This window comes from Carassius auratus, unplaced genomic scaffold (assembly GCF_003368295.1).
Source record: "Carassius auratus strain Wakin unplaced genomic scaffold, ASM336829v1 scaf_tig00015445, whole genome shotgun sequence".
Taxonomy (NCBI): domain Eukaryota; kingdom Metazoa; phylum Chordata; class Actinopteri; order Cypriniformes; family Cyprinidae; genus Carassius; species Carassius auratus.
In genome coordinates this window covers 12,052-34,461 of record NW_020524592.1, presented here as the reverse complement: position 1 = coordinate 34,461, position 22,410 = coordinate 12,052, and the positions used below count along the sequence as shown (strand labels likewise).

The window sequence follows — 22,410 nt, the reverse complement described above, 5'->3', positions numbered from 1 at the left end:
ACAGGTTTAAACACAGGATGACAGATTATTAGGTGTGGTGGTGAAAAGATTTACATAATCATCAGAAATTTTCACTTTAAAACTAAAATACGACAACGCTGAATCCATACATTATGTAAGCCGTCTGTCTATGCAGAACACATTATCTCCTGCTTTTGTATAGAAATATATTGGTGTTTACAACTCTGAAAGCAAATACAGCACTCAGTCTCAACATGTCAGTGGCTCTCAGTAGAGCTCAGTTCACTTATTCATACTTGACTAAACTGTACTTATTACTGAGCCTTTACTCTCTGTCTCTCTCATAAACCTTGTTAAATCTGCTTGTTGCAGAGCAAGATTTGTGTGTATTTGTTAGACTTCAACTCAGACTCATTTGTCCAGTAAGACATACAGATTACAGGATATAAATATGATGAGTGAAGCCAGCAATTAACAAGGCCATAAACTTCTTATCTGATCTTATTTAGATATGCCTCAGTTTATTTTGTGATACCACACTGTGAACGAAAAGGGGCGCTGTTGCGCTATTCACAGACACACAGCGCAACTCCATTGAACAGAAACCATGTATCTTTTTTTCCCCCACTCATGACTCAGGGACAAAACATTGTAATTGAAGCCCGTGTTTAAAGTAAATATGAGACAACTTTAAGGGACTTTTTTTTTTAAAAATCGAAGTAAATGTTACTTATTCCAATCAAACTCTTAAATTATTTTTTGTATTATTATTATTACTATTTTTGTATATGGCTTTGCATATGCCAGGCTACACATTTAACACTTTTTGATGGCTACCTTTTTATTATAATTACTGTTTAATTAAGATGATGTTATTATTTTATTCCAGGTGGTAGAATGTAAACCGGGGGGGGGGGGGGGTGCTTTTGTAGACTTGCCCACGACAGAAAGAATCACACAAGTTACCCCAAAATGTGTGGGTCGTTCAGTGAAGATGTTGAACCAAAAAAAAAACAGAAAAGGAAGTATAACCGAAGGAAATTATCTCGCAAAAAAGTCTCTCGCGTCCAGACCAAGAGGCTCACAGATATGCGCATCACAGGTAACGTTAAACAATACGCGACAAGTAACACTTCTATAACATAAATACTAGTCCTATAACAGAGCAAAAAATGTTAATGGAATACATTTAATGTTGTGATTTTTTTTTTTTTTGTAGATTTCTATGGGAAGCGAAAGAAAACGGACAGTGTTCATAAGGAAAGCGGAAACTAGGAATAAAAAATAAGTTATTTATTTATTTTTTACATTTATTTTTTCCCCTTTGCAAATTAAAATTCCTGAGCCATGTTTGTCATTCTTGTAAAGAAGTTCCTTTAATAAATGTGTACATATAAACTTAAGTTTTGTCTCTTCTAATTTGTGTCTTTTTCTAAATTAAAATTAAATTTAAATTAAATGTATGCATTTAGGAGACGCTTTAGCGACTTACAGTGCATTCAGGCTATCAATTTTTACATATCATGTGTTCCCGGAATCGAACCCCTAACTTTGCGCTTGCTAAGCAGGGCTCTACCAGTTGAGCTACAGGAACACACAAAAAAAAATTCTAAAGATATAATAGTTAAAAATAGCAGGCTAGTATTCACTCATCGCGAATCATTTGAATGAGTTCGGGAGTTCGCAGCGGGTTCGCGAATCATTTGAGTCAGTTCGTGAGTTCGGAGCGGGTTCGCGAATCATTTGAGTCAGTTTGGGAGTTCGTAGCTGGTTCGAGAATCATTTGAGTCAGTTCGTGAGTTCGGAGCCGGATCGCGAATCATTTGAATGAGTTCGGGAGTTCGTAGCAGGTTCGGGAATCATTTGAGTCAGTTCAGGAGTTCAAAGCAGATTAGCGAACCCTATGGTTCTATATAGAACTCCAATGAACCCTTTTTTTCGAAGAGTGTTGTCCAGTGTTGGGCAGTAATGCATTACTTTAACGCATTTACTTTTGACAGTAACTAATACTGTAACGCATTACTTTTTAAACAAATTAACTCTGTTACCATTACCATATGGTGCATTGTCCGTTACTTTTTTTAAAAATTAATTAATTTTGACTGAAGTGCAGCCTAACCTGTTTGCAGCAGTAGGATTGCTGGATGCCAACCACTGTAAACACAAAGGCGCACTGTGGGCGTGTTTCTGTTTATTCAAGTATGTTTGGCAGTCATGGCGAGTCAAGGCGAGAGCAACACGAGTTTTCTCAAAGTGGAAATATGCACATTATTTCACTTTAGTTGAGCATAAAGACAAAAACATTTTATGTTTAATGTAATGTAAGCTGTCTCTTTCTGGTTTGAATGTCCTATCCTAGCCCACGAATCTGTGCGCTCAGATTTTGTAATCTGTAATCTCGGTTTTTGAATCTGTACCCACAAATTCATAATCTGCGCGCACACTTTTGCGATCCGTTCCCATGGATTTGTAAACTGTAGCCTACTCACAGATTCATGCAGCAAGCTCCTACGTGTTAACTTACGGTTTTAATGAATATTATTATGTGGAATGGGTCTACAGCAAAGTGCCTTAAGTGATTCCCTGTATGTTTTTCTCATACAGGTGAAACATTGTTGAAAACATGCATCCTGTCTCTACTGTGGAGTTGCCGGCTTTCAGTCAGCTCCTTAGCATGATAGCATAGATTTCATTTTTAAACAGCATTTTTATTGCTTTCATTTATTTATTTCAAAATGTTTTGTGTTATGTTGTCCATTGTTGAAAGTTTTCATACTTAAGCTGTGAAAGGAAAATTTTTAAGGGCTCAACACAACAGCTTTTAGGATGCAGAAGCCACTAGTTTTTGATTCTGAATATATTATTAAGGTGTTTTGTTATTTATTTCAGAAATCCTTGTGATATATAGTTGTGGCCAAAAGTTTTGAGAATTACATTAATATTAGTTTTCAAAAAGTTTGCTGCTAAACAGGTCTTTGTTTCAGTTGTTTCTGTGATGTACTGAAATATAATTACAAGAACTTCATATGTTTCAAAGGCTTTTATCGACAATTACATGACAGTTATCCAAAGAGTCAGTATTTGCAGTGTTGAACCTTCTTTTTCAGGACCTGTGCAATTCGACTGGGCATGCTCTCAATCAACTTCTGGGCCAAATCCTGACTTATAGCAACCCATTCTTTCATAATCACTTCTTGGAGTTTGTCAGAATTAGTGGGTTTTTGTTTGTCCACCTGCCTCTTGAGGATTGACCACAAGTTCTCAATGGGATTAAGATCTGGGGAGTTTCCAGGCCATGGACCCAAAATGTAAACATTCTGGTCCCCGAGCCACTTAGTTTTCACTTTTGCCTTCTGGCACGTTGCTCCATCGTGCTGGAAAATGCATTGTTCTTCACCAAACTGTTGTTGGAAGAAGTTGCTGTTGGAGGGTGTTTTGGTACCATTCTTTATTCATGGCTGTGTTTTTGGGCAGAATTGTGAGTGAGCCCACTCCCTTGGATGAGAAGCAACCCCACACATGAATGGTGTCAGGATGCTTTACTGTTGGCATGACACAGGACTGATGGTAGCGCTCACCTTTTCTTCTCCGGACAAGCCTTTTTCCAGATGCCCCAAACAATCGGAAAGGGATTATGGAGACTATGACTTTGCCCCAGTCCTCAGCAGCCCATTCACTATACTTTCTGCAGAAGATCAATCTGTCCCTGATGTTTTTTTTGGAGAGAAGTGGCTTCTTTGCTGCCCTTCTTGACACCAGGCCATCTTCCAAAAGTCTTCGCCTCACTTTGTGTGCAGATGCGCTCACACCTGCCTGCTACCATTCCTGAGCAAGCTCTGCACTAGTGGCACTGCGATCCCGCAGCTGAATCCTCTTTAGGAGATGATCCTGGCGCTTGCTGGACTTTCTTGGACGCCCTGAAGCCTTCTTTACAAGAATTGAACATCTTTCCTTGAAGTTATTGATGATCCTATAAATTGTTGATTTAGGTGCAATAGTAGCCACAATGTCCTTGCCTGTGAAGCCATTTTTATGCTACGCAATGATGGCTGCACGCGTTTATTTGCAGGTCACCATAGTTAACAATGGAAGAACAATGATTTCAAGCATCACCCTCCTTTTAACATGTCAAGTCTGCCATTCTAACCCAATCAGTCTGACATAAGGATCTCCAGCCGTGTGCTCGTCAACATTCTCACCTGAGTTAACAAGACGATTACTGAAATGATCTCAGCAGGTCCTTTAATGACAGCAATGAAATGCAGTGGAAAGGTTTTTTTGGGATTAAGTTAATTTTCATGGCAAAGAAGGACTATGCAATTCATCTGATCACTCTTCATAACATACTGGAATATATGCAAATTGATATTATAAAAACGTAAGCAGCAACTTTTCCAATTTCCAATATTTAGATTATACAATATTCATTTTTTGCTGGTCTGCCTCAATCAAAATAATGTTTAAAATTACTTTCTGTTTTACTATGTGTTTGTACAGACCATAACACATAAAAGCGCATTAATGGGTTACTTTTAACAGTAATGCATTACTTTTTGGTGTAAGTGATCAACAAAGTAACTGAGTTACTTTTTGAATTAAGTAACTAATTGTAACTAGTTACTATTTCTTAGTAACTAGCACAACACTGGTGTTGTCATAACGTTAACTTTGGAGATAGAAAATGTTTCTTTTTTGAGACCCCAGGAGCCCAAATTCAGGCCCAGAACAATAAACCCACAGAAGAGGTGGGAGTTCAAAAGAGGAACCTTTATCTTAGCAAACAGCAGGGAGAGGAAGAGTAGATATAAGTCATGATCTGCAAGGTTAACCACAATCTGAGGCTTCGGAGCGAATTCGCAAAACTTTTGATTCAGATCGAGACTCCGAAATGCGTTTCGTGAATCATTTAATCGGGGCTTCGGTGCGAGTTCGCAAAACAAATGATTCAGATCTGGACTCCGAATCGCGTTTTGCGAATCATTTGATCGGGGCTTCAGAGCGAGTTCACAAAACATTTGATTCAGATCTGGACTCCGAATCGCGTTTCGCGAATCATTTGAGATCAGGTCTTTCGAGTGGATTTGCAAAGCATTTGATTCTATCATGTAGGCCACTATATCAAGTTTTAATGAAGAGAAAAGAGGTTTATCAATGCAAATATCAGTATTCAACATTTTGGGATTAAGACATCAAAACATTATGCATTTGTAATTGCAGGTTAACTGCATTTATATCTTGCATTAAACAGTATGTGTAAACATCTGTCGGGGTCTCTAGAGAGAGATGTGTAGAGGATTAAAACTTGAGCCAGAGGTTCTTCACCGCTATGAGGAGACCTTTGACGTTAACGTTCTTCCATCTGGTCTCATCATCCACCCTGATGCTACACACCTTGGTGCAGATGGCAAAGTGGTGGACCCAATTGAAGAACATCTCAGTGGCCTGGTAGAGGTTAAGTGCCCTGATGTGAAAGAAATCGGAAAGGCATCCCACGTTGAGTTCATCGGGGACCATGCAAAACTGAGAAAAAAAACACAATTGGCATTCCACGGTCAGCTGACTGTTACTGGCTTAGTTAACCTGGTGTGATCTTGTGACAAGTACAAGAGGTGACTTCCATGTGGAGAGGGTATGGAGAGATGATGAGCTGATCACAGAGATCACAGCTAAAGTTGTTGAATTCTACTTTGGCATATACATTAATTTTTTGCTAGGAAGAAGATAGGCATGAAAAATTGACCAACAAATGATGTTCCTGTTCTATAGTGAATGTAGTTCTATAGTGTTCTATTACAAGAAAAAACAGTTACCCCAATAAGTCATGTTTCAATTAATTATATTTTATAGTTATTGATGTTATATTGTTGCAACATACCTACCCCAAACTGGAAAGATATGTCAGGAGAGGTTGGTGATTTCTGATGTGTTCAGAATCTGAAACGATATTGCAGACCATAAGTAAAAGTAGAGAGTTAGATTTATATAAAAAATTCCTGACTTAAATTTCCCCCCTAAAATCTAAGCATTAAATTCAGCAAAAAAAGCACACTGAGAAGTATGTGAAAGATTATATGTATAATGTCTGTTAAAACCCTGGCTAAGAAGGTAACAAAAGCTTAAACTTACTGGAAGATAGCAAAATTTGCTAATCACAAAGCAGACAAGTTACTAACAGGTGAAGAGAAGCATGGTGTCACTAGTAGGTGAGGAGGAGCATGACGTCACTAGCAAGTGAGCAGATGATGCTGATGTCACTAGCAGGTGTGTAGATGATGCTGATGTCACTAGCAGGTGTGTAGATGATGCTGATGCCACTAGAAGGTGAGGAGGAGCATGATGTCACTAGCATGTGTGTAGATGATGCTGATGCCACTAGCAGGTGTGTAGATGATGCTGATGTCACTAGAAGGTGAGGAGGAGCATGATGTCACTAGCAGGTGTGTAGATGATGCTGATGTCACTAGCAGGTGTGTAGATGATGCTGATGCCACTAGAAGGTGAGGAGGAGCATGATGTCACTAGCAGGTGTGTAGATGATGCTGATGTCACTAGCAGGTGTGTAGATGATGCTGATGCCACTAGAAGGTGAGGAGGAGCATGACGTCACTAGCAAGTGAGCAGATGATGCTGATGTCACTAGCAGGTGTGTAGATGATGCTGATGTCACTAGCAGGTGTGTAGATGATGCTGATGCCACTAGAAGGTGAGGAGGAGCATGATGTCACTAGCATGTGTGTAGATGATGCTGATGTCACTAAGCAGGTGTGTAGATGATGCTGATGTCACTAGCAAGTGAGCAGATGATGCTGATGTCACTAGCAGGTGTGTAGATGATGCTGATGTCACTAGCAGGTGTGTAGATGATGCTGATGCCACTAGAAGGTGAGGAGGAGCATGATGTCACTAGCATGTGTGTAGATGATGCTGATGTCACTAGCAGGTGTGTAGATGATGCTGATGTCACTAGAAGGTGAGGAGGAGCATGATGTCACTAGCAGGTGTGTAGATGATGCTGATGTCACTAGCATGTGTGTAGATGATGCTGATGTCACTAGCATGTGTGTAGATGATGCTGATGCCACTAGAAGGTGAGGAGGAGCATGATGTCACTAGCAGGTGTGTAGATGATGCTGATGTCACTAGCAGGTGTGTAGATGATGCTGATGTCACTAGCATGTGTGTAGATGATGCTGATGTCACTAGCATGTGTGTAGATGATGCTGATGTCACTAGCAGGTGTTTTTTCCAGCTCCTTTATTTTTCCCATGCCTCAGCAAGAGCACTTAATTAACATAAAGCAAACAACAATACATGTATTATTTTGTGTTAAACATAACACTTTAATAAAAACAACTCATTAATTTGGAAAGTTACTATCACATTTATGCAATAATATACCAGTTACTTAGAACATCAATTCAAAGTTAAATAACCTACAAACCATTATAAAATAATTTGAATTCTGCTTGTACAACTGCTCGTATTTCCTACATTGTTGTGGATTTTATTGATAACTTTAAATGTCTTTTTTAATTCTGTGTGACTTAAGCCAGAAAGAGAGCAGTATAAAAGGGTTTTGGCATAAGTATAAAAACACCGCTTCACTAAACCTGCTCGACTTTTAGCGTAATTGCTACCATAAACGTTACATCTAACAATACAAATAAAACATATATTATATATATTACACTATATTTGATTAATGTCCATAGTTACCGATAAGCTTTTAATACAAGTTATTGTTTTAGTTAACACATTACACTCACCTGGGACTGGACCGCTGTTGTAATCGTGCTCCTGCACCATCTCGACATATACTGCTCTGCACCACAAACATCCCGTTTTGACGCGTGATTTAACGTCTCCGCAACTTTTCCACGCAAACCTGGAAGGCACAGCCCACGGTGCGAGGTCGACCGTACTCCGGTTGGACACGGCCCCTCATCCTCCGTGAAGTCCTTAGCACACACTAAAATACCTTTCCTCACAGTAATTGTAGCCTCCTCCTCTCACCATATAGCCAAATTTCAACGCTTTTTTATTATTTTCGTCGGTGGGAAAACTATATGAAATTATAAATAGTTTTTTTTTTTTAATTAGAACAAAGGCACACTATAGACATCTGAATACTTTTGGTCTCAGCCATTTTTCGGCAAGCGAATGAAAACTATAGCGCTTTCACTGGAAAATAACTTGAGATCTGTGATTCGGAGCGAGTTCGCAAAACATATTTGATTCAGATCGGGACTCCGAAGCGAGTTTCGCGAATCATTTGATCGGTGCTTCGGAGTCGCAAAACATTTGATTCAGATCAGGTCTTTCGAGCGGATTTGCAAAGCATTTGATTCTATCATTTAGGCTACTAAATAAAGTTTTAATAAAGAGAAAAGAGGTTTAGAGACAAATTTTTGAAACAGAGTTTAAATGTCTTTGTTAATTTTGTGTGACTTAAGCCAGAAAGAGAGCAATATAAAAGGGAGATGGCAAAATTGTTAAAACAATGCTTCACTAACCTGCTCGACAGTTAGCATAACTGCTACCATGTGCTACATTAAATGTATAACATTTGACACATCAAACAATACAAATAAAACATACTATATTTGATTAATGTTGCCAATGTTTTAATATAAGTCACCATCTCGTCATTTACTGCTCTGCACCACAAACTTCTTCTTCTTCTTCTTCTTCTTTGGGTTTTAACGGCAGCTTGCATCCTTGACGTTGCATTACTGCCATCTGCTGGTTCTAGTTATTTCCCATATACTTTAGTCATCATATTCTTGCCAGTATTCCTGTTTTAGTCAGAAAACGAATCAAGTATTTCACTCCTTGTTCAATCCTACTGCAGTCCATTATACTCGTTACTCCACGTCCTGTTAGTCCTATTTTTCCCATGTCTTTTCACCACAAACATCCCGTTTTGAGCGTGATTTAACGTCTCCGCAACTGTTCCAGGCAAACCTGGAAGGCACAAAACATTTGATTCAAATCGGGACTCCGAAGCGCGCGTTTCGCGAATCATTTGATGGGGGCTTCGGAGTTGGCAAAACATTTGATTCAGATCGAGAGTTTCGAGACTCCGAAGCGCGTTTCGCGAATCATTTGAACGGGGCTTCGGAGTTGGCAAAACATTTGATTCAGATCGGGACTCCGAAGCGCGTTTCGTGAATCATTTGAACGGGGCTTCGGAGTTGGCAAAACATTTGATTCAGATCGGGACTCCGAAGCGCGTTTCGCGAATCATTTGAACGGGGCTTCGGAGTTTGCAAAACATTTGATTCAGATCGGGACTCCGAAGCGCGTTCCGCGATTCATTTGATCGATGCTTCGGAGTCGCAAAACATTTGATTCAGATCAGGTCTTTCGAGCGGATTGGCAAAGCATTTGATTCTATCATTTAGGCTACTAGATCAAGTTTTAATAAAGAGAAAAGAGGTTTAGAGACAAATTTTTGAAAGAGTTTAAATGTCTTTGTTAATTTTGTGTGACTTAAGCCAGAAAGAGAGCAATATAAAAGGGAGATGGCAAAATTGTTAAAACAATGCTTCATAACCTGCTCGACTGTTAGCATAACTGCTACCATGTGCTACATTAAATGTATAATGTATAACATTTGACACATCAAACAATACAAATAAAACATACTATATTTGATTAATGTCTATAGTTGCCAATGTTTTAATATAAGTCACCATCGTCATTTACTGCTCTGCGCCATAAAACTTCTTCTTCTTCTTGTTCTTCTTTGGGTTTTAACGGCAGCTTGCATCCTTGACGTTGCATTACTGCCATCTGCTGGTTCTAGTTATTTCCCATATACTAGTCATCCAGTAGTCCTGTTTTAGTCAGAAAACGAATCAAGTATTTCACTCCTTGTTCACTCCTACTGCAGTCCATTATACTCGTTACTCCACGTCCTGTTAGTCCTATTTTTCCCATGTCTTTTCACCACAAACATCCCGTTTTGACGCGTGATTTAACGTCTCCGCAACTGTTCCAGGCAAACCTGGAAGGCACAAAACATTTGATTCAAATCGGGACTCCGAAGCGCGTTTCGCGAATCATTTGATCGGGGCTTCGGAGCGAGTTCACAAAACATTTGATTCAGATCGAGAGTTTCGAGACTCCGAATCGCATCTCACGAATCATTTGATCGGGGCTTCGGAGAAAGTTCGCAAAATGATTCAGATCGAGAGTTTCGAGACTCCGAAGCGCGTTTCGCGAATCATTTGAACGGGGCTTCGGAGTTTGCAAAACATTTGATTCAGATCGGGACTCCGAAGCGCGTTTCGCGATTCATTTGATCGGGGCTTCGGAGTTTGCAAAACATTTGATTCAGATCGGGACTCCGAAGCTCGTTTCGCGAATCATTTGATCGGGGCTTCGGAGCGAGTCCGCAAAACATTTGATTCAGATTTGGACTCCGAATCGCGTTTCGCGAATCATTTGAGATCAGGTCTTTCAAGTGGATTTGCAAAGCATTTGATTCTATCATTTAGGCTACTATATCAAGTTTTAATAAAGAGAAAAGAGGTTTAGAGACAAATTTTTGTTGATAGCCTGTTAGTAATCCCACAGTCCATCAGTAACTGTATAATTTAGTAAGGGAAAATTCAAACAAATTAGGATGAGTTTCAATTTTTATTTTATTTATGTAGCAATGGTCATCTTAACCTGTGTGCAGTGTTCAGGGTCTTTCAGGACCCTAAATTAAATTTTAATTCATCTAAATGACATGACACTTAATGACTTTACCAAAACAGAAATTGGGGTGTCTGATTGTATATTAGTGTACTAAAATCACTCAGAATGCTCATATAGTTCTTTTGTTAAAATTGTAATTTTAAATGTTTTCCAGTAAATGGCAGAAATCTACCACTTAAGTTCGGCAAATTTTTATATGACCATGTATGAAAGCAAGAAATGTAGATATACTTTAAAGTTAACTACAGACTTATTTTGTATAAGCATTTCATATAAACATGTAACATTTTTTTTTTCAAAAATGTAACATTTAAACAAATTCCATATCAGCTGTATAGTAAAAACATTAAAGGAAGTGATGTTAAAATTCATGATTGTCTAGATATTGGTGTTTTTAATTTCACCTCTTAAAGCACGTTCTTTTATTAATGCAAATATCAGTATTCAACATTTTGGGATTAAGACATCAAAACATTATGCATTTGTAATTGCAGGTTAACTGCATTTATATCTTGCATTAAACAGTATGTGTAAACATCTGTCGGGGTCTCTAGAGAGCGATGTGTAGAGGATTAAAACTTGAGCCAGAGGTTCTTCACCGCTATGAGGAGACCTTTGACGTTAACGTTCTTCCATCTGGTCTCATCATCCACCCTGATGCTCCACACCTTGGTGCAGATGGCAAAGTGGTGGACCCAAATGAAGAACATCTCTGTGGCCTGGTAGAGGTTAAGTGCCCTGATGTGAAAGAAATCGGAAAGGCAGCCCACGTTGAGTTCATCGGGGACCATGCAAAACTGAGAAAGAAACACACAATTGGCATTCCACGGTCAGCTGACTGTTACTGGCTTAGTTAACCTGGTGTGATCTTGTGACAAGTACAAGAGGTGACTTCCATGTGGAGAGGGTATGGAGAGATGATGAGCTGATCACAGAGATCACAGCTAAAGTTGTTGAATTCTACTTTGGCATATACATTAATTTTTTGCTAGGAAGAAGATAGGCATGAAAAATTGACCAACAAATGATGTTCCTGTTCTATAGTGAATGTAGTTCTATAGTGTTCTATTACAAGAAAAAACAGTTACCCCAATAAGTCATGTTTCAATTAGGGCTGCAACTAACGATTATTTTGATAATCGATTAATCTGTCGATTATTTTTACGATTAATCGATTAATCGGTTTATGTACTTATATTTTAGTTTTTTCCATTTTTTCCCCGAGTAAATTATTAATAAAGGGTCTTTATCATTCAGCAGCATAGATTTTTAAGAGATTTTAACCATTTTGCATTGTCATATCCTCATCAAAAATATACCTGGAGTTGTTTTATTATGTTAGTAATCCTTTGTCGAACTCTTCTGCAATCAAAACACTGACCCATACTCTAGCAAAATTCACAAGGAGATTTAAAATATTGTTTTCACCATGGCAGTCCTTAGAGCTCCTAAAGTAGTTTAACGTCCCAAACAAAGCTTAAGGAATCTTTGAGAACATATTTTCAAGAAGTATAAGGATAAAACAGAACAAAATTGCAGTGCATTGTATTTTATTATTTACTGGAAAAAGCTTTATAGCTTATGCTGTGAAATTGTAAACAATCCTTCGGAAAAAAAAGTGCCAATGGCATGAAACCTGAATGGAACTCACAATTTAAAGTAAAATCCATCAGAAGGTTGTCCAGAAAAAAAAAATTGGGACACACACAAAAAATCTGCTGTGTGAAAAAGAGCAGTGAATACTTAGAAAAGAAGTGCATTTTAAATATACTCAAACATTTACCTCTCTCATTCAGTCATAATTAGGCTGCAAGTCTGAATTATGAACTGGTAAACGACAAACTGATCACATAACATGTTTGTAAAGCTTTAAATGTTAACTGTTAAAAAGCAATGTTATCAGCTTTTACGACTAAACATTTGCAAACAACCTTGTACTGGAGAATCTGCACAAATCAAATTCTTAGGGGCCGTTCACATATCGCACCTAAAAACGCGTGGAAAACGCTAGTCGCGCCGCTTTCTCCTTCTTTCCAAAGCGCTCGGGCAGAAGCGCCCCTTAGGCGTCTGCCTTTGCTAAGCAACCATGACGTGCCCTCTCCATGAAGACCCAGAAATTTCAGCAAAGGATAAATGGATGCGGTGTGGACGCGCCTGGAAAAACGGGCGCATCGCACCGCGTGCGTGTCGCGACCGCGTCGCTTCCATTATGAGAGTGCATACTGCGCGCCTACATTGGAAATAACGAACTTGAGCACGCAAAAGACACGATATGTGAACGGCCCCTTAAACAGTTCAGTAGTGCAGAGTTTACAGGTTACTCTTCATTTTGAAGGCTCAAAGTAAAGTACTCCCACTTCCCGCTGAATGCTGCAGAGACGCTGTTCGGGAAGCACGTGACATAAAACGAGGCCAGCTATTGGCTATTCGCTACTTCACCTGCTGTACTGGCTGAGTAAAACCTCCGGTGGCTCATTACTGCCACACTTTGGTCACCGCAGATTTGAAATATGCACGAAATGAGCCGCTTATGGCAAATAAAATTTATTTAGCGACGAATCGATTACTAAATTAGTTGACAACTATTTTAATAATCGATTTTAATCGATTAAATCGATTCGTTGTTTCAGCTCTAGTTTCAATTAATTATATTTTATAGTTATTCATGTTATATTGTTGCAACATACCTACCCCAAACAGGAAAGATATGTCAGGAGAGGTTGGTGATTTCTGATGTGTTCAGAATCTGAAACGATATTGCAGTTCATAAGTAAAAGTCGAGAGTTAGATTAAAAAAAAAATTCCTGACTTAAATTTCCCCCCTAAAATCTAAGCATTAAATTCAGCAAAAAAAGCACACTGAGTTAAAACCCTGGCTAAGAAGGTAACAAAAGCTTAAACTTACTGGAAGATAGCAAAATTTGCTTATCACAAAGCAGACAAGTTACTAACAGGTGAAGAGAAGCGTGGTGTCACTAGTAGGTGAGGAGGAGCATGAGGTCACTAGCAAGTGAGTAGATGATGCTGATGTCACTAGCAGGTGTGTAGATGATGCTGATGTCACTAGCAGGTGTGTAGATGATGCTGATGTCACTAGCAGGTGTGTAGATGATGCTGATGTCACTAGCAGGTGTGTAGATGATGCTGATGCCACTAGAAGGTGAGGAGGAGCATGATGTCACTAGCATGTGTGTAGATGATGCTGATGCCACTAGAAGGTGAGGAGGAGCATGATGTCACTAGCAGGTGTGTAGATGATGCTGATGTCACTAGCAGGTGTGTAGATGATGCTGATGTCACTAGCATGTGTGTAGATGATGCTGATGTCACTAGCATGTGTGTAGATGATGCTGATGTCACTAGCAGGTGTTTTTTCCAGCTCCTTTATTTTTCCCATGCCTCAGCAAGAGCACTTAATTAACATAAAGCAAACAACAATACATGTATTATTTTGTGTTAAACATAACACTTTAATAAAAACAACTGATTAATTTGGAAAGTTACTATCACATTTATGCAATAATATACCAGTTACTTAGAACATCAATTCAAAGTTAAATAACCTACAAACCATTATAAAATAATTTGAATTCTGCTTGTACAACAGATGTTTGTTCAACTGCTCGTATTTCCTACATTGTTGTGGATTTTATTGATAACTTTAAATGTCTTTTTTAATTCTGTGTGACTTAAGCCAGAAAGAGAGCAGTATAAAAGGGTTTTGGCATAAGTATAAAAACACCGCTTCACTAAACCTGCTCGACTTTTAGCATAACTGCTACCATAAACGTTACATCTAACAATACAAATAAAACATATATTATATATATATATATATATATATATATATATATATATATATATATATATATATATATATATATATATATACTATATTTGATTAATGTCCATAGTTACCGATAAGCTTTTAATATAAGTTATTGTTTTAGTTAACACATTACACTCACCTGGGACTGGACCGCTGTTGTAATCGTGCTCCTGCACCATCTCGACATATACTGCTCTGCACCACAAACATCCCGTTTTGACGCGTGATTTAACGTCTCCGCAACTTTTCCACGCAAACCTGGAAGGCACAGCCCACGGTGCAAGGTCGACCGTACTCCGGTTGTACACGGCCCCTCCTCCGTGAAGTCCTTAGCACACACTAAAGTACCTTTCCTCACAGTAATTGTAGCCTCCTCCTCTCACCATATAGCCAAATTTCAACGCTTTTTTATTATTTTCGTTGGTGGGAAAACTATATGAAATTATAAATAGTTTTTTTTTTTTTTTTATTAGAACAAAGGCACACTATACACATCTGAATACTTTTGGTCTCCGCCATTTTTCGGCAAGCGAATGATAGCTATAGCGCTTTACTGGAAAATAACTTGAGATCTGTGATTCGGAGCGAGTTCGCAAAACATATTTGATTCAGATCGGGACTCCGAAGCGCGTTTCGCGATTCATTTGATCGGTGCTTCGGAGTTTGCAAAACATTTGATTCAGATCAGGACCCTGAAGCGCGTTTCACGAATCATTTGATCGGGGCTTCGGAGCAAGTTCGCAAAACATTTGATTCAGATCGAGAGTTTCGAGACTCCGAAGCGCGTTTCGCGAATCATTTGAACGGGGCTTCGGAGTTTGCAAAACATTTGATTCAGATCGGGACTCCGAAGAGAGTTTCGCGATTCATTTGATCGGTGCTTCGGAGTCGCAAAACATTTGATTCAGATCGGGACTCCGAAGCGCGTTTCGCGATTCATTTGATCGGTGCTTCAGAGTCGCAAAACATTTGATTCAGATCAGGTCTTTCGAGCGGATTTGCAAAGCATTTGATTCTATCATTTAGGCTACTAGATCAAGTTTTAATAAAGAGAAAAGAGGTTTAGAGACAAATTTTTGAAACAGAGTTTAAATGTCTTTGTTAATTTTGTGTGACTTAAGCCAGAAAGAGAGCAATATAAAAGGGAGATGGCAAAATTGTTATAGCCGCATTTCCACTGTCGGGCCAGTGCGAGCCAGGGCTTAAAGCGGGCCGGGCGGGGCTCATAGCCCCGGGCCAGTAGCACGAGGCCAGAATAGCGCAGGGTTTCCACAGAGGAGCTTGAAGCACTGCTGCACGTCACTAAAACACGCCCTTTACACGCCTCTCAGAACAACGTCATGCAACCTCATTATTTCACCAACAAAGAGAAGTTATCAGAAAACTAAGAAATAAGCCACTGGAACATGCGCGATCACAAAACGAACATGATAAAAGCGGCCGTTTGTTTGCATGCTTTGTTATATATTCAAATTCAAAAGCATCGATGTTTTAACTATAGAATTGATTTATTTTATCAGGACTCAAAATTAATCACACATAAATACACTTATTACTATTTTATTTATTTATTTATTTTTAACGCTTATGAAAATAGCCTGCTTATTCAGTCGAGTCTGTTTCTGTTTATTAGCCACAGTAGCCGTCACATTTAGAATTAATGATAATATCTCTATTTTTATAAAAACTCCCGAACAAAAAACATTATTAGGCTATATTCTTTTATGATAGGCAACGTGAGAAAAACTCTCGAGACGAGGCTTGTGACAGATAATATAAGTTACTTAATAAATACACGACTGTGATAGAGAATAAGAAGCTGACGTCTGATTTCTCCAAGCAGTCATATTTAACATCTTTACTGTGTAACGTTAATGTTTAGCGTGCATAGTCTTTTACATCGCTTATAAATATTTCTGCCTTGTTTAGTGATTATAATCCACATCGGATCAAGTTATTTCAAACACTTGCTGCTAACTAAGAGTGAGTTTTGATCTTAACTTATTTTAAAAGTCTTTAATGCTGCTGTTAAAACTGTTATCTTTCTGAAATGATCCGCGCTGACGCTCTCCAGACGCTGAGAAACTCCGCCTTTGTTCATAACCCCTCCTCTAGCCCCAGCTGGCCCGCTTTGGCCCAAGGATTTCGTCGGGCCAAAAAACTTGGCCGTTGGCCCCGAGGAAGCCCCGGCGAGGCACGATCAAGCCCCGGAAGTGACTGTGGAAACGCGACTGGCCCTGGCACGCACTAGCACGCCCGGTGTCATGAGAAATCGAGTCCGCCCGAGAAATCGAGTCCGCTTAGGACCCCGAGTGATCCCATTGGCTCAACGAACAATTAATGGGTATTATTTTTTAGCGCCTGATTACAATTCCTGCTAAATAGCGTTTTTATTTTTGTCGTTTGAACTTTGCTATAATGACCATTTATGTACTTTAAATTACATGTTTCATATCCTAGTATATAGCCGTGGCGCTTTAGGTTGTGAAATCAAACATTTCTCGTTTTTTTTTTTTTTTGTTACTCGCGTATCCGCATAGCATACAGCTACTCGATGTGTGTGTGTAAATTTATATTGTTAATCTAAATGATATAATATCGCAATTGCTTGTGCAGAACCGTGTTATTGTTGTATTATATACATATATATTATTATTTTATGTAAAATGAATGTTATATTAATTTTACATGAAGTATGTCAGTATGCCTATTATATTTATACCATTAAGTATAGTAAGTGAATAATGGTTGTTTGTGCACTGAAAGTAACTAAAAATACAGCTAGATAGTTTATATAGATAGCAATAATTGCTATATAATTATAATTTGCAATTATAATATAATGATTATACTGTTTTTTTTTTTTTACATATAAATGTTCAAGCAATATGCACACTATCTATGTAAGACATTTATACATTTTTCAAAATGCATAACATTTTCAAAGAATCTTTACAGAAAGACATACTATTGTGTCTATGTTGTCAAAAACACCCTCACTGTTTTAATAGTTGTTGTTAAATGCATTAGTCGTCATACATACAGCAAGCAAGCCAAAGGCAACAGGGGTTAAATAAGAAAAAACTGTAAGATGTCGATATTGGAGTAAAAAAAACCTTTGGAGAAACCAGACTAACCAAAAACACTGGGGACCAGTTCTCCTCTGTATATTCAGTCTGAACATTTGGTACAATATCATTGGTAGTTAACAGTGTTACTGCATTGATTCAGCTGTAAGGTTAGAGGTTAAATGTGCCATGTACAGGCAGCAATATTGTTTTCTCTGTTGCCCAGGTGAGGCATGCAGTGGGAGTGAAGAGTGCTAAGGTGCAGTCATCCATTCATAAATTCTTGCTGTTTTGCTGAAACTGGAAACAGTTCATCCTATGTGAAGTCCATTGTGGAAGATTGGGGAATCCTCAGTCTCAACGTAACTCGAAAGCGTCTCGGGACAGAGCTTCTGTGGTAAAGAAAAATATAAAAATTCTTTAGGAACTGTAATATAATAAAAAAAAAATCCTCTCTGCCTTTGTAATATACAGTATGCTGGAAGACTTTCTTGACATCATACAGAACGGGTTCAAAATACAACAGAAGTAGGAAACATCAAAAATCACTGTTAACCGTATAGAGCATCGGTTTACAATTCTTGCAAAAATCAAGTTATGATTTATGTGTATGTTGTTATAAAAACAATCAAACAGACATAAATGTAATCTGTTAAACTCAGTCTATTTTGCATTCAAACATTGATTTAAATAAAGAGACAGGTGATTTATTTGAGCAGAGCTTGTTTTCTGCCTCCACTATTTGGAAAGTCTAATATATATATATATATATATATATATATATATTAGGGGTGTAACGATACGCGTATTCGTATTGAACCGTTCGGTACGACGCTTTCGGTTCGGTACGCGGTACGCATTATGTATACCGAACGGTTCGTTGGAGTAATTAATTATATTTGAAAAAAAAAAAAAAAGAGAGATATAGAAATATAATGATATGCGTTCAACAAGGTAGCCCAATAACCCAAACAACGTAACAGGCAACGCCCCTGACACTCCCGAAGAAGAAAAAAACACCATCTTATATGTTTATGTTAGGCTACTCAGCAGGCGCTCGCTCACTCAGTACACGCTGAAGGCTCGTTGCAAAATAGCCAATGCGTTTAACAGACTAGAAATGAGAAGATCCCCCAATAACCAACAGGTCTGGTGTTTGGGTGCACTTTGGATTCCCTTTAAGCTATAATGGTGATGGCAAGAGAGTGGTGGATAAAAAAACAACGGTATGTCGCATCTGCAACATGACAGGGTACACCAGCGTCTGTTAAATGCATTAGACATTTTGCAACGAGCCTTCAGCGCGTGCTGAGTGAGCGAGCGCCTTAGGGGCCGTTCACATATCGCTCCTAAAAACGCGTGGAAAACGCTAAGCACGTCTTTCTCCTTTCCAAAGCGCTCGGGCAGAAGCGCTCATGAGGCGTCTGTCTTTGCTAAGCAACAATGACGTGCTCTCTCCATGAGACGCGGAAATTTCAGCGAAGGATAAATGGATTTGCAGCTCTAAAAATCGCTTGCAGTAGCTCTGCTACTAAATTTATTTCAAAATTGCAATCCATATACAACTATGATCAGCTGTTCCTTCATCTTGGCTGAGCTCTCAACCTTGTTACGGGAAAGGATGAAGCTGATTGGTTGGTTCTTGTCACATGACCCGCGGTGCGCTTGCGGCATTCTGAAAAGTTGAGATGTTTTTACATTTTGCTGTATCTAAAACGTATCGAACCGAACCGAACCGAACCGTGACATCAGTGTATCGTATCGAACCGAACCGTGAATTTTGTGAACCGTTACACCCCTAATATATATATATCCTATTTTCTATGAAACAAACTGCTGCAATGAAAATCTCCTTTTGATTTATTGTGCCTTAATTTACTATTTCATTCATAATTATTCACTTACTGAACGGTATTATGAAAGTATATGTGTTTGTTTATGTTAAATAAAAGATAAACATGAGAAAAGAGTCGTATCTTCACTTAAAATCATAGAAATGCATCTTGAACAATCGGGTCCCACCTAGCGAGGACCCCTAAGATGGCGGCCGTCGCGATGCCTGTGCGCAGGATGCAACGGAGGCACTTGTCCCGAACGAAGGACACGAGACAGTTACTAATGTACACTAAAAATCTTTGTCAGATTTGAGATCGTATTAACTACCAGCAAAATACGTTCATATGTGGAAAAAATAGCAGATGGAGTCGATAAAACGCCTGAACAATGAATACAGACCTCATCGTCAAAGATCGCGAGAAAAAGGCTGGAACAATCGGGTCCCACCTAGCGAGGACCCGTAAGATTATTAATTATTATTATCACTACTAACGTTACTACTATTATTTGTGTGTGTATTGTCAGTGTCATATTACTGTACAAGGACAGTGGATAATATTGGTAGTTAATAAGAAAATCTGCTCAAATCATTAATCGCCCCTCCCCTCCACACCCAAATGCATGCGTGTGCAGGACGGGTTTAAGCACACCTCTAGTTCTGTCATACTCGTGCACAAATCACACGAAGATTTTTAGTGTGAATTACTACCTGTCTTGTGTCCTTCGTGACAAGTGCATCCGTTGCGACTTGCGCACAGGCATCGCGATGGCCGCCATCTTAGGGGTCCTCGCTAGGTGGGACCATAGGGTGGGACCCGATTGTTTTTTTTTTTTTTTTTTTTTTTTTTTTTTTTTTATTGCAGTTTTAGAACAAGAACATACAAGGGCAATAACGTATCAATTACATCAAAATATAAACAATAATAAATGAAACAATAAAATACATAAATAAATACAAATTATTCAAAAACAAGATTTAGGGCTTTAAAATAATTTACAGTTTTTTTTGCTTTGTTATTTCTTGTTTCTTTTAATGTATACAGATAGTGACCTATTTCTATTTTAAAGTGAGTAAAATTAGGTTTTTTCCCCGCCCATTTACATTTGTGAATAAAGAATTTTCCATATATAATGAGCAAATTTACAATATACCAAATTTTGAAATCAACAGCATACTCATAAAAAAATAAAACATCCTTTTGTTTGAGTTCTAATTCTATGTTCGTGCTTTGCTTAACAAAAAAAACCAGATCACACCAAAATAATTTTGTATAGATACAATCATAAAATAAATGTTCAATACTCTCATTTTTCTCATCACAGAAAGCACATTTCAAGTCAATGTCTTTACAAAATTTTGCAATTACCTCTTTTACAGGATAAATACGATGAACAATTTTAAATGATACCTCTCTAACTTTATTTGTTATACAAAACCGTCTTGAGATCTTAAAAGTCTCGTTCCAATTAATATCTTGAAATTGTGATCTCCAAAAACCAATGGCTAAAGGGACACAGGAAATTCGACAGATCATTCGGGACCCGATTGTTCAAGATGCATTTTAAGGGAAGATACGACTCTTTTCTCATGTTTATCTTTTATTTAACATAAACAAACGTATATACTTTTATAATAGCGTTCAGTAAGTGAATAATTATGAATGAAATTAATAGTAAATTAAGGCACAATAAATCATAAGGAGATTGCAGCAGTTGTTTTGTTTAATATAAAATAGTATATATATATTTATTAGTATTTTTCGTATTAGACTTTACAAATAGTGGAGGCAGAAAACAAGCTCTGCTCAAATAAATCACCTGTCTCTTTATTTAAATCAATGTTTGAATGCAAAATAGACTGAGTTTAACAGATTACATTTATGTCTGTTTGATTGTTTTTATAACAACATACACATAAATCATAACTTGATTTTTGCAAGAATTGTAAACCGATGCTCTATACGGTTAACAGTGATTTTTGATGTTTCCTGCTTCTGTTGTATTCTGAACCCGTTCTGTATGATGTCAAGAAAGTCTTCCAGCATACTGTATATTACAAAGGCAGAGAGGATTTTTTTTTTAATTATATTACAGTTCCTAAACAATTTTTATATTTTTCTTTACCACAGAAGCTCTGTCCCGAGACGCTTTCGAGTTACGTTGAGACTGAGGATTCCCCAATCTTCCACAATGGACTTCACATAGGATGAACTGTTTCCAGTTTCAGCAAAACAGCAAGAATTTATGAATGGATGACTGCACCTTAGCACTCTTCACTCCCACTGCATGCCTCACCTGGGCAACAGAGAAAACAATATTGCTGCCTGTACATGGCACATTTAACCTCTAACCTTACAGCTGAATGTTCAGACTGAATATACAGAGGAGAACTGGTCCCCAGTGTTTTTGGTTAGTCTGGTTTCTCCAAAGGTTTTTTTTACTCCAGTATCGACATCTTACAGTTTTTTCTTATTTAACCCCTGTTGCCTTTGGCTTGCTTGCTGTATGTATGACGACTAATGCATTTAACAACAACTATTAAAACAGTGAGGGTGTTTTTGACCACATAGACACAATAGTATGTCTTTCTGTAAAAAAAAAATTATTTGAAAATGTTATGCATTTTGAAAAATGTATAAATGTCTTACATTGATAGTGTGCATATTGCTTGAACATTTATATGTAAAAAAAATTGTGGAATTATATTATAATTGCAAGTTATAATTAACAATTATAAACTAGCTGCATTTTTAGTTACTTTCAGTGCACAAACAGCCATTATTGCCTTACTATTACTGATTTGTAATAGTACAAGTAACTGTTGTACTATTTTATGTACTGTGTTATATGAGTTAAAGTCAATTACAATTGTAATTTCGTCATCATAATGTGATAATTGCTGTATGATTTTCTTTGAAAACAATAGCTTCTTAAATAATATACAATCAGCAATTGCAATACATGAACTGCTTGTAAGCAAAACCATATATAACAACATAAGTATACTTA

The 22,410-nt window shown here is 37.9% G+C and overlaps 1 long non-coding RNA gene across 2 annotated transcripts; it reads right to left on the bottom strand.

The window, feature by feature from the left end:
- Nucleotides 1–5,219: 5,219 nt before the first annotated feature.
- LOC113074849 (uncharacterized) lies at nucleotides 5,220–13,760 on the bottom strand. 2 transcript variants are annotated; one of them, XR_003280832.1, is made up of 5 exons: nucleotides 13,574–13,760; nucleotides 13,360–13,414; nucleotides 9,610–9,970; nucleotides 5,841–5,895; nucleotides 5,220–5,481 (listed from the first exon to the last, which is right to left on the bottom strand). It is a non-coding gene; the product is annotated as an uncharacterized LOC113074849 (long non-coding RNA). The 2 variants fall into 2 exon arrangements; XR_003280833.1 differs by lacking the exons at nucleotides 9,610–9,970; nucleotides 13,360–13,414; nucleotides 13,574–13,760 and adding an exon at nucleotides 6,088–6,158.
- Between the last annotated feature and the right edge of the window lie 8,650 nt (nucleotides 13,761–22,410).